The sequence below is a fragment of the Oncorhynchus mykiss genome, chromosome 7 (genome assembly GCF_013265735.2).
Source record: "Oncorhynchus mykiss isolate Arlee chromosome 7, USDA_OmykA_1.1, whole genome shotgun sequence".
In the NCBI taxonomy this organism is placed as follows: Eukaryota; Metazoa; Chordata; class Actinopteri; order Salmoniformes; family Salmonidae; genus Oncorhynchus; species Oncorhynchus mykiss.
Genome location: NC_048571.1, coordinates 88595609 through 88608133, shown reverse-complemented (window position 1 = coordinate 88608133; position 12525 = coordinate 88595609). Strand labels below are relative to the sequence as shown.

The window sequence follows — 12525 nt, the reverse complement described above, 5'->3', positions numbered from 1 at the left end:
GAAGGAAAGACGACCAAAGGAGGAATTGGCTTTGGGGGTGACCAGTGAGATATACCTGCTGGAGCGCGTGCTACGAGTGGGTGATGCTATGGTGACCACTGAGCTGAGATAAGGCAGGGCTTTACCTAGCAAAGACTTGTAAATAACCTGTAGCCTGTGGGTTTGGCGACGAGTATAAAGCGAGGGCCAATCAACGAGAGCGTACAGGCCGTAATGGTGGGTAGTGTATGGGGCTTTGGTGACAAAATGGATGGCACTGTGATAGACTGCATCCCGTTTGTTGAGTAGTGTGTTGGAGGCCATTTTGTAAATGACATCGCCGAAGTCGAGGATCGGTAGGATAGTCAGTTTTACGAGGGTATGTTTGGCAGCATGAGTGAAGGATGCTTTGTTGCGAAATAGGAAGCCAATTCTAGACTTAATTTTGGATTGGATATGCTTAATGTGTGTCTGGAAGGAGAGTTTACAGTCTAACCAGACACCAAGGTATTTGTAGTTGTCCACGTATTCTAAGTCAGAGCCGTCCAGAGTAGTGATGCTGGACGGGCGAGCAGGTGCAGACAGTGATCGGTTGAATAGAATGCATTTCATTTTATTTGAATTTAAGAGCAGTTGGAGGCAACTACAGAGTTGTATGGCATTGAAGTTCGTCTGGAGGTTTGTTAATTAACACATTGTCCAAAGAAGGGCCAGATGTACACAGAATGGTGTGGTCTGTGTAGAGGTGGATCAGAGAATCACCAGCAGCAAGAGCAACATCATTGATGTATACAGAGAAGAGATTCAGCCCGAGGATTGAACCCTGTGGCACCCCCATAGAGACTGCCAGAGGTCTGGACAACAGGCCCTCCAATTTGACACACTAAACTCTGTCTGAGTGGTAGTTGGTAAACCAGGCGAGGCAATCATTTGAGAAACCAAGGCTGTCGAGTCTGCCAATAAGAATGTTGTGAATGACAGAGTCGAAAGCCTTGGCCAGGTCGATGAAGACGGCTGCACAGTAATGTCTCTTATCGATGGCGGTTATGATGTCGTTTAGAACCTTGAGCGTGGCTGAGGTGCACCCGTGACCAGCTCTGAAACCAGTTTGAATAGCGGAGAAGGTACGGTGGGATTCGAAATAGTCGGTAATCTGTTTGTTAACTTGGCTTTCAAAGACCTTAGAAAGGCAGGATAGGAATGATATACTGTAGGTCTGTAGCAGTTTGGGTCTAGAGTGTCACCCCTTTGAAGAGGGGGATGACCGCAGCAGCCTTCCAATCTTTGGGAATCTCGAACGATGCGAAAGAGAGGTTGAACAGGCTAGTAATAGGGGTTGCAACAATTTCGGCAGATCATTTTAGAAAGAGAGGGTCCAGATTGTCTAGACCGGCTGATTTGTGTACCTCTATCAGAACATCAGCTATCTGGATTTGGGTGAAGGAGAAATGGGGGAGGCTTGGGCAAAGTAGCTGCGGGGGGTGCAGAGCTGTTGGCTGGGGTAGCCAGGAGGAAAGCATGGCCAGCCGTAGAGAAATGCTTATTGAAATTCTCAATTATAGTGGATTTATCGGTGGTGACAGTGTTTCCTAGCCTCAGAGCAATGGGCAGCTGGGAGGAGGTGCTCTTATTCTCTATGGATTTTATAGCCTCCCAAAAAATGTTGGAGTTAGAGCTACAGGAGCAAATCTTCTCTCCCTGTCCAACTCTCCTTCTCTCCCTCTGCCTCTCTCTCCCTCTGCCTCTCTCTCCCTCTGCCTCTCTCTCCCTCTGCCTCTCTCTCCCTCTGCCTCTCTCTCCCTCTATTTAAAATCAAATCAAGTGTTATTTGTCACATGCGCTGAATACAACAGGTACAACAGTAGACCTTACCGTGAAATGCTTACTTACAAGCCCTTAATCAACCATGCAGTTTTAAGAAAATCCCCCAAAAAGTGAGAGATAACAAATAATTAAAGAGCAGCAGTAAATAACAATAGTGGGGCTCTATACAGGGGGGTACCAGTACAGAGTCAATGTGGAGGCTATATACAGGGTGTTACGGTACAGAGTCAATGTGGAGGCTATATACAGGGGGTACCGGTACAGGGTCAATGTGAAGGCTATATACAGGGGGTACCGGTATAGAGACAATGTGGAGGCTATATACAGAGGTTACCGGTACAGAGTCAATGTGGAGGCTATATACAGGGGGTACCGGTACAGAGTCAATGTTGGAAGTTATATACAGGGGGTACCGGTACAGAGTCAATGTGGAGGATATATACAGGGGGTACCGGTACAGAGTCAATGTGGAGGCTATATACAGGGAGTTACGGTACAGAGTCAATGTGGAGGCTATATACAGGGGGTACCGGTACAGAGTCAATGTGGAGGCTATATACAGGGAGTTACGGTACAGAGTCAATGTGGAGGCTATATACAGGGGGTACCGGTACAGACTCAATGTGTCAATGTGGTGGCTATATACAGGGTGTACCGATACCGAGTCAATGTGGAGGCTATATACAGGGGGTACCGATACCGAGTCAATGTGGAGGCTATATACAGGGTGTACCGATACCGAGTCAATGTGGAGGCTATATACAGGGGGTACCGGTACAGAGTCAATGTGGAGACTATATACAGGGGGGTACCGGTACAGAGTCAATGTGGAGGCTATATACAGGGGGTACCGGTACAGAGTCAATGTGGTGGCTATATACAGGACGTACCGGTACAGAGTCAATGTGTCAATGTGCGGGGGCACCGGTGTCGAGGTAATTGAGATAATTGTGTACATGTAGGTAGAGTTATTAGAGTGGCTATGCATAGATAATAGCAGAGAGTAGCAGCAGATTGGGGGGGGGGCGGGCAATACAAATAGTCTCGGTAGCTATTTGATTAGATGTTCAGTAGTCTTATGGCTTGGGGGTAGAAGCTGTTTAGAAGCCTCTTGGACCTAGACTTGCCGCTCCGGTACCGCTTGCCATGCGGTAGTAGAGAGAACAGTCTATGTATGACTGGGGTGGCTGGAGTCTTTGACAATATTTAGGGGCTGACACTGCCTGGTATAGAGGCCCTGGATGGCAGGAAGCTTGGCCCCGGTGATGTACTGGGCCCTACGCACTACCATCTGTAGTGCCTTGAGGGCAGAGGATGAGCAGTTGCCATACCATGCAGTGATGCTCTCGATGGTGCAGCTGTAGAACCTTTTGAGGATCTGAAGACCCATGCCAAATATTTTCAGTCCCTTGAGGGGGAATAGGTTTTGTCGTGCCCTCTCTCCTCCTCTCACTCTCTTCTTCTCCCTCTTCTTCTCTCTCTTCTTCTCCCTCTCCTTCTCTCCCTCGGTCTCTTCCTCTCTCCACTCCCTATGCTCCTCTCCTTCTCCCTCTCATCTCTCCCTCTCATCCTCTCCCTCATCTTCTTTCTCTCATATTCTCCCTCTCCTCCACTCCCTCTGTCTCTCCCTCGCTCCACTCCCTATCCTTCTCTCCCTCTCCTTCTCTCTCTCTCTTCTTCACTCCCTCTTCTTCTCTCACTCCTTTCCCACTTCTTCTCTACCTCTACTTCTTTCTCTCTCTTCTCCCATCCTTCTCCTTCTCTCCCTCTCCTCCTCTTATTCTCCTTCTCTCCCTCTACTTCTTTCTCTCTCTTTTTCTCCCCCTCTCCTCTCCTCTCCCTCTCCTCCTCTCTCTCTTCTTCTCTCCCTCTCCTTCTCTCCCTCTGTCTCTTCCTCTCACCTCTTGCTCTGCTTCTCTCCCTCTCCATCTCTCCATCTCCTCTCTCTCTCTTCTTCCCCTCTCCTCCTCCCTCTCCTCTCCTTTTCTCCCTCTATTTTGCTCTCTATTTTGCTCTCTTTTCATCTCTTCCTCTCCCTCTCCTTCTCTCTCTTTCCTCCTCTCTCTCTTCTCCTCCTGAGTTGTTCTCGTGCTCCAGATTCTAGATTTGCCGACATATGAACCTGCCTCCTCTCTCTCTCCATCTCTCCTTCGATCATATTATGTAGAGCTCAGCCTTTGATATTTATGGATCAGCCAGTTGCCAGTCCGTACACATTCTCAGGACTGTTTTCATCCTTGGTATGTGACAGGGCCTACTGTAGTTAACGCATGCTGTTCAGTCCTACCCTGCAGACATCTTCATATGAAAGACACCATGATTTATGTTTTTAAAAATCTGTAGTTCTGCCCTTGAGCAAGGCAATTAACCATAAATGCTACGGTCAATAATGGCAGATCCCCTGACTGTGAGCCCATTCCCCTGAGGATGTCTCGGGGGGAGTAGGATATGCAATAAAAACAAAATTTCCGTTTCACACCTCACACCTGTACCCACTTGTACAAATTACCCACTTGTACAGGTTAGTCATTTTTACAGGTTAGCCACTTCATACACTGAAACAGGACTATATAAGCACCGTTTAATTATAATCTATTAAGACATGCAGACCCACCATTAGGAGGGACTGTTGTCAGACATCAGTCCATAGATCATGTTTCTATGTTTCCATTTTTCTATCTACAAAGTGACTTCCTATTGTATTGTTGGGTCAGCTGAGCACAGTGAGGGAGGCTACTGCAATGACAGCTGCTTCATCAAAACTCATAATAATGTTAGCATTAGCGCTACTACAGTAAGTAGCTAACTAGCGTTGTGTTGAAAGCATTTAACATTGTGAGCAGCACTAAACAGGTAGGTTGGTTAGCAGCCTCATTGGACTGGATCCGCTATAATGCTGCTGATGTTGGACCAATGTATGCTAGCTTTAGTGCCCAACCGTCCAATCTTGAGAAACACACAAATCAATAGCTATATATACAATGGGGCTACTAAGACTTTCTCACCAAAAACACGGCCAAATTATGGACCATTTATTTTTCTAGGTTAGATGAATTCAGATGAAGGGGCTTTGTGAGCTGGTATCAGGCAGAAATGGGGTTCGGCAGATGGTCACATTTTAGAATGTTAAAAAGAACATTGTGTTAGACAGCACATTGATTTGACCAGCTTCAGACCAGTTCGAGAGAGGTGTAGCTCTACTGTATAGACCAGCTTCAGATCAGAGAGGTTTAGCTTCATTGTAAAGGCCACTTTTAAGCTACATTTCTCAGTATTTTACATATGTTTACGTGGGCTATTTGTAGCACTTTTCTGGGATGGTTGGTTGTTTTCATTGCTTTACTGGGAAGCTTAGCAGAAGTAGACATGCTCACGTTATTGATGTTAGTGCAAGGTGAGTTGAACTTCCTACTAGGGCACACAGTGCTAACAGCATAACTCTGGTTCATTGGCTCATGATTACTGCATACAATAGCTGTAGTATCAAAAGATGTATTCAGGGCAGTTAAAGGGACATCAATTAGGTTACTTAATCTGTCTTCCAGCACACCAGAGATCATGTATATTTGCTGAAGCATTATGACAACTCTGCGACACAATGGTAGGTATTAACAGAGCTGGGTTTGGGTCATTGATAAGTCATTGTCTCAACACAACCTTATAATGCTGTGAAAGGATCCAGGGGCCCAAATGATTTGGGTGGATCACTTCCTCCTTATAAAACAAGTTTTGTTTCCAGAAGGTATCAAAATTGTTAATAAATGTTACACCCACAGAACTGCAATCATCTCGTAGGTTATGGAGGGCAAAAAGTCTGCTGAAACGTTCAATGCCACAATTTAGGGAGGGCAGAGGGCCAGATATTATGGGGTGTTTGTTGGTATCAAGCAGAGAACCAATCAGTTCTTTCAAATCCATCTTCAGCTGTTCTGAGCTGCCCTTCATAATGTCATTGAATCCCACATTAACTATGATAGACTCAATTTCCTGATGCTGGTTTAAAATGTTAGGGAACAGCTTATTGATGTCCTGTACTTGTGCTCCAGGAACAGAAATATTTCTCACCGTTGGAAAGCCGGAGAAGGGGATAGAGCAATCTGCCTAACCCTAACACTCACACAATTCACGTAACCTTTCAAGGGACCAGGAGAAGCAGATATAAGCCCATTGCTCCCACTGATCTGTTCATCCCACAGCAGGCAGCGCCCCGTCAGGTCCAGATAGAGGGAAAGGAGCCAAACTCTAAGCCGCTGCTGGAGTCAGCGTAGTTGGAGTCAGCGTAGTTGGAGTCAGCGTAGTTGGAGTCAGCGTAGTTGGAGTCAGCGTAGTTGGAGTCAGCGTAGTTGGAGTCAGCACCGCCATCGCAGACACAGGCAGTCCCAGTGATGAAGGTTCAGGTAGATCAGGCACCAGTGCAGTAAGCTATTCCTCATGTGAATCTGCTCTGAACCTCTTGCAGACACTCCAGTCTTCTTTGCAGTATGCCGCCGCCTTCAGTTTCCACGACTTTGCGTTGATTTGAATAAACCTCTTGTTGTTCTTTGTCTACTCCACCACAAGATGGAGGAGGAGAAGCAGATGGAGACGACTACGTAGGAAGGCAAGTTCCAGGTAGCACAGGCCATTCAGATAGGGACAGATGACAAGGTGAGGAAACATCCATCAGGCCCGATCGGCGTTCAGCCATAGGAGAGAGTTCTAATTAGCTTTTTCCCCATAAGTTCACAGATAATTAAAATTAGCTTGCTAAGGATAAATCAAATCAAATCACATTTTATTAGTCACATGCGCCGAATACAACAAGTGTAGACCTTACAGTGAAATGCTTGCTTACAAGCCCTTAACCAACAATACAGTTTAAAAAATATAAGAATAATAAGAAATAAAAGGAACAAGTGATTAAAGAGCAGCAGTAAAATAACACCAGCGAGACTATATACAGGGTGTTACGGTACAGAGTCAATGTGGAGGCTATATACAGGGTATTACGGTACAGAGTCAATGTGGAGGCTATATACAGGGGGTACCGGTAATGAGTCAATGTGGAGGCTATATACAGGGTGTTACGGTACAGAGTCAATGTGGAGGCTATATACAGGGGGTACCGGTAATGAGTCAATGTGGAGGCTATATACAGGGTGTTACGGTACAGAGTCAATGTGGAGACTATATACAGGGGGTACCGGTACAGAGTCAATGTGGAGACTATATACAGGGTGTTACGGTACAGAGTCAATGTGGAGGCTATATACAGGGGGTACCGGTACAGAGTCAATGTGGAGACTATATACAGGGGGTACCGGTACAGAGTCAATGTGGAGACTATATACAGGGGGTACCGGTACAGAGTCAATGTGGAGACTATATACAGGGGGTACCGGTACAGAGTCAATGTGGAGACTATATACAGGGTGTTACGGTACAGAGTCAATGTGGAGGCTATATACAGGGTGTACCGGTAATGAGTCAATGTGGAGACTATATACAGGGTGTACCGGTAATGAGTCAATGTGGAGGCTATATACAGGGGGTACCGGTACAGAGTCAATGTGGAGGCTATATACAGGGGGTACCGGTACAGAGTCAATGTGGAGGCTATATACAGGGGGTACCGGTACAGAGTCAATGTGGAGGCTATATACAGGGGGTACTGGTACAGAGTCAATGTGGAGGCTATATACAGGGGTTACCGGTACAGAGTCAATGTGGAGGCTATATACAGGGGGTACTGGTACAGAGTCAATGTGGAGGCTATATACAGGGTATTACGGTACAGAGTCAATGTGGAGACTATATACAGGGTGTTACGGTACAGAGTCAATGTGGAGGCTATGTACAGGGTGTTACGGTACAGAGTCAATGTGGAGGCTATATACAGGGTGTTACGGTACAGAGTCAATGTGGAGGCTATATACAGGGTGTTACGGTACAGAGTCAATGTGGAGGTTATATACAGAGGGTACCGGTACAGAGTCAATGTGGAGGCTGTATACAGGGTGTTACGGTACAGAGTCAATGTGGAGGCTATATACAGGGGGTTACGGTACAGAGTCAATGTGGAGGCTATATACAGGGGGTTACGGTACAGAGTCAATGTGGAGGCTATATACAGGGGGTACCGGTATAGAGTCAATGTGGAGACTATATACAGGGGGTACAGGTACAGAGTCAATGTGGAGGCTATATACAGGGGGTACGGGTACTGAGTCAATGTGGAGACTATATACAGGGGGTACCGGTACTGAGTCAATGTGGAGACTATATACAGGGGGTACCGGTACCGAGTCAATGTGGAGACTATATACAGGGGGTACCGGTACTGAGTCAATGTGGAGACTATACACAGGGGGTACCGGTATAGAGTCAATGTGGAGGCTATATACAGGGGGTACGGGTACTGAGTCAATGTGGAGACTATATACAGGGGGTACCGGTACTGAGTCAATGTGGAGACTATATACAGGGGGTACCGGTACCGAGTCAATGTGGAGACTATATACAGGGGGTACCGGTACTGAGTCAATGTGGAGACTATATACAGGGGGTACCGGTACTGAGTCAATGTGGAGACTATATACAGGGGGTACCGGTACTGAGTCAATGTGCAGGGTCACCGGTTAGTTGAGGCAATTGAGGTAATATGTACATGTAGGTAGAGTTATTAAAATGACTATGCATAGATAATAACAGAGAGTACCAGTGGCATAAAGGATGGGGCGGGTGGGGGGCAATGCAAATAGTCTAAGTAGCCATTTGATTAGAGGTTCAGGAGTCTTATGGCTTGGAGGTAGAAGCTGATTTAGAAGCCTCTTGGTCCTAGACTTGGCGCACCGGTTCTGCTTGCCGTGCGGTGGCAGAGAGAACAGTCTATGACTAGGGTGGCTGGAGTCTTTGACAATCTTTAGGATCTTCCTCTGACACCACCTGGTGTCGAGGTCCTGGATGACAGAAAGCTTGGCAGTGATGTACTGGGCCGTAGGCATTACCCTCTGTCGTGCCTTGAGGTCAGAGGCCGAGCAGTTGCCATACCAGGCAGTGATGCAACCAGTCAGGATGCTCTCGACGGTGCAGCTGTTAAACCTTTTGAGGATGCCAAATCTTTTCTCCTAAGGGGGAATAGGTGTTGTCATGCACTTTTCATGACTGTCTTGTTGTTCTTGGACCATGTTAGTTTGTTGTTGATTTGGACACCAAGGTACTTGAAGCTCTCAACCTGCTCCACTACAGCCTTGTCGATGAGAATGGGGGCGTGCGCGGTCCTCCTTTTCCTGTAGTCAACAATCATCTAGCCACCTCATTCCTGTAATCCTCCACTAGCAAACAATTGCCGCATTGGATCTCCAGATTGTCAATAATGTCCCGGACAACAGCGTTATAAACACAGCTTCTACAGCGCTGGAAACGTTCGTTAGCTATTCCAGGCGAAACGGTCTCCACTGAAACCTAGCTAGCTAGTTGGCTAATTGGTAGCAGGTGTTAACACAAACACTTATGAACAAAATAGGCTGACGCAACAGGTTGTGGCGCAAGAGTTATCCGAGTTTGTGACAGGAGTTTGTGACAGGAAATGACTTGGTGAATGATGCTATGATTCTACGGTATATAAAGTTTCACCTCTCTACACATCTCTACACTCAATTCCATTCAGCGCCTCTCAGATCCATTCAGCTTCTCTCAGATCCATTTAGCTCCACTCAGCTCCACTCAGCTAAGCTCAGCTCCATTCAGCTCCTCTCAGATCCATTTAGCTCCGCACAGCACCTCTCAGCAGCTCTCAGCTCCACTCAGCTCCACTCAGCTCCACTCAGCTCAGCACCTCTCAGCACCACTGAGCTCCACTCAGCTAAACTCAGCTCCACTCAGCTAAACTCAGCTCCAGTCAGCTCCTCTCAGATCCGTTCAGCTCCGCTCAGCACCTCTCAGCGCCACTCAGCTAAACTCAGCTTCACTCAGATCCGCTCAGATCCACTCAGATCCACTCAGATCCACTCAGATCCACTCAGCAGCTATTAGTTCCAGTAATGGGGCCTCTCATTAGATCCTTACAACTAGGGCAGTGTTCCAAATTGCAACATATTCCCTATAGAGTGCACTACTTTCGACCAGGGCCCATAGTAATGCACTAAAGAGGGTATAGGGTGTCTACTGTCAGAACAGGACGTTCATAAATAATAAAAACTTCTCCGATCAGACAGCCAGCTCTTACTTCTTACACCAAAAATGTTGTAATTGTTAATCTCTTAGTGTGAAACAAAAACAGTTCTCTTCAATGTCTTGACTTGATCACAACATTCCAGCCTGCAGCTCCGAGAGAGGGAGGGAGGGAGGGAGGGAGGGAGGGAGGGAGGGAGGGAGGGAGGGAGATTGAGAGAAATAGAACGTCAGAAATCAGTTCAATATAATTGAAGAATCCATAGAATCTAACCACTTCTGGGAAAATTGGAACACACTAAACAAACAACACAAAGTGGAGTTGTATGGAAAAAACAGCTTCCATCTTTTTGCCCCCAATAACACCTGTGGGATATACATAAACAGCAACCTTGGGTTAAATCCTCTGCATTATCATTAACAGCGGACTTCTAAATTTCTTTAGTGAAAACAATGTACTACCAAATGAACGTACGGCAGACCAAGTATTCACCCTAATTGACAAACAAACAAACAGAAAACAAAGGCAAAGTGCCTTGATGATTTAAAAAAAAGAAGAAGCTTTGAACCAATTTGGCATGAGGGCCTGCTATAAGAAATCGATGCAAAGCGGTGTTGGGGAAAAACATATGACATGATAAAATCCATTTACACAAACAACAAGTGTTTGGTTACACGTTTCTTCCCACAGGGCCGTGGGGTGAGACATGGATGCAGTTTGAGCCCCACCCTCTTCAACATATATATTAACGAATTGGCAAGGTCACTAGAACAGTCTGCAGCACCCGGCCTCACCCTACTAGAACCTGAAGACAAATATCTATTGTTTGCTGATCTGGTGCTTCTGTCCCCAACCAAGGAGGGCCTACAGCAGCACCTAGATATTCTGCACAGATTCTGTCAGACCTGGGCCCTGGCAGTAAATCTCAGTAAGACCAACATAATAGTGTTCCAAAAATGGTCCAGTCGCCAGGACCACAAATACAAATTCCACCTAGACACCGTTGCCCTCGAGCACACAACAAACTATACCTACCTCGGCCTTAACATCAGCGCCACAGGTAACTTCCAGAAAGCTGTGATCGATCTGAAAGACAAGGCAAGAAGGGCCTTCTACGCCATCAAAAGGAACGTGCAATTTGACATCCCAATTAGGATCTGGCAAAAAATACTTGAATCAGTTATAGAGCCCATTGCCCTTCATGGTTGTGAGGTCTGGGGTCCGCTCACCAACCAAGAATTCACAAAATGGGACAAACACCAAATTGAGACTCTGCATGCATAAATCTGCAAAAACATCCTCTGTGTACAACTTAAAACACCAAATAATGCATATCAGACCGATACCCGCTAATGAACAACATCCAGAAGAGAGACTAAATTCTACAACCACCTAAAAAGAAGCGATTCCCAAACCTTCCATAACAAAGCCATCACCTACAGAGATGAACCTAGAGAAGAGTCCCCTCAGCCAGCTGGTCCTGGGGCTCTGTTCACAAACACAAACACACCCTACAGAGCCCCAGGACAACAGCACAATTACACCCAACCAAATCATGAGAAAACAAAAAGATAAATAAATTTCTTAACACATTATAAAGAATTTACCAAAAAACAGAGCAAACTAGAATGCTATTTGGTCCTAAACAGAGAGTACACAGTGGCAGAATACCTGACCACTGTGACTGACCCAAACTTAAGGAAAGCTTTGACTATGTACAGACTCAGTAAGCATAGCCTGGCTTTGAGAAAGGCCGCCGTAGGCAGACCTGGCTCTCAAGAGAAGACAGGCTACGTGCTCACTGCCCACAAAATGAGGTGGAAACTGAGCTGCACTTCCTAACCTCCTGCCAAATGTATGACCATATTAGAGGCACACATTTCCCTCAGATTACACAGACCCACAAAGAATTGGAAAACAAAGCCAATGTTGATAAGTACGAGCACTCCATCACAGCAGTAAGATTTGTGACCTGTTAACAGAAAAAAGGGCAACCAGTGAAGAACAACACTATTGTAAATACAACCCATCTTTATGTTTATTTATTTTCATTTCATGCTTTAACTATTTGCACATCTTTAAAAACACAACATAACATAACATATGAAATGTCTCTATTCCTTTGTCTAATGTTTACTGATCATTTTTGATTGTTTGTTTCACTTTTTTTTAAATTATCTATTTCACTTGCTTTGGTAACGTAAACATATGTTTCACCTGTCAATAAAGCCCCTTTGAATTTAATTCAAATGAAAGACAGAGACTGTAACGTGAAGTACAGCAAGCAGAGAGGGTTTGTCCCTAATGACACCCTATTCATTAAAGTGGACATGGGGCTCTGGTCAAAAGTAGTGCAGGTATATAGAGAATAGGGTGCCACTTGGGAAGCATTTTACTCTCTACCTCCAACCTCCTCCACCCTCCTACTCGTCGTCCTCCACCTCTCTACCTCCAACCTCCACCATCTTACTCTCCTGCTCCAGCCTCTCTCACTCCTCCTCTCCTCCTCCTTCACCCTCTCTCCCTCCTCTCGCTCTCCGTTCTCCTCCTCTCATCAATCCTCTCTCCCT

General features: G+C 46.0%; 1 protein-coding gene across 1 annotated transcript in view; it reads left to right on the top strand.

The window, feature by feature from the left end:
• Positions 1–12525, top strand: part of LOC110528689 (endothelin-3) — a 57378-nt gene that overhangs the window by 34416 nt on the left and 10437 nt on the right. The gene's annotated exons all lie outside the window — the stretch shown is intronic.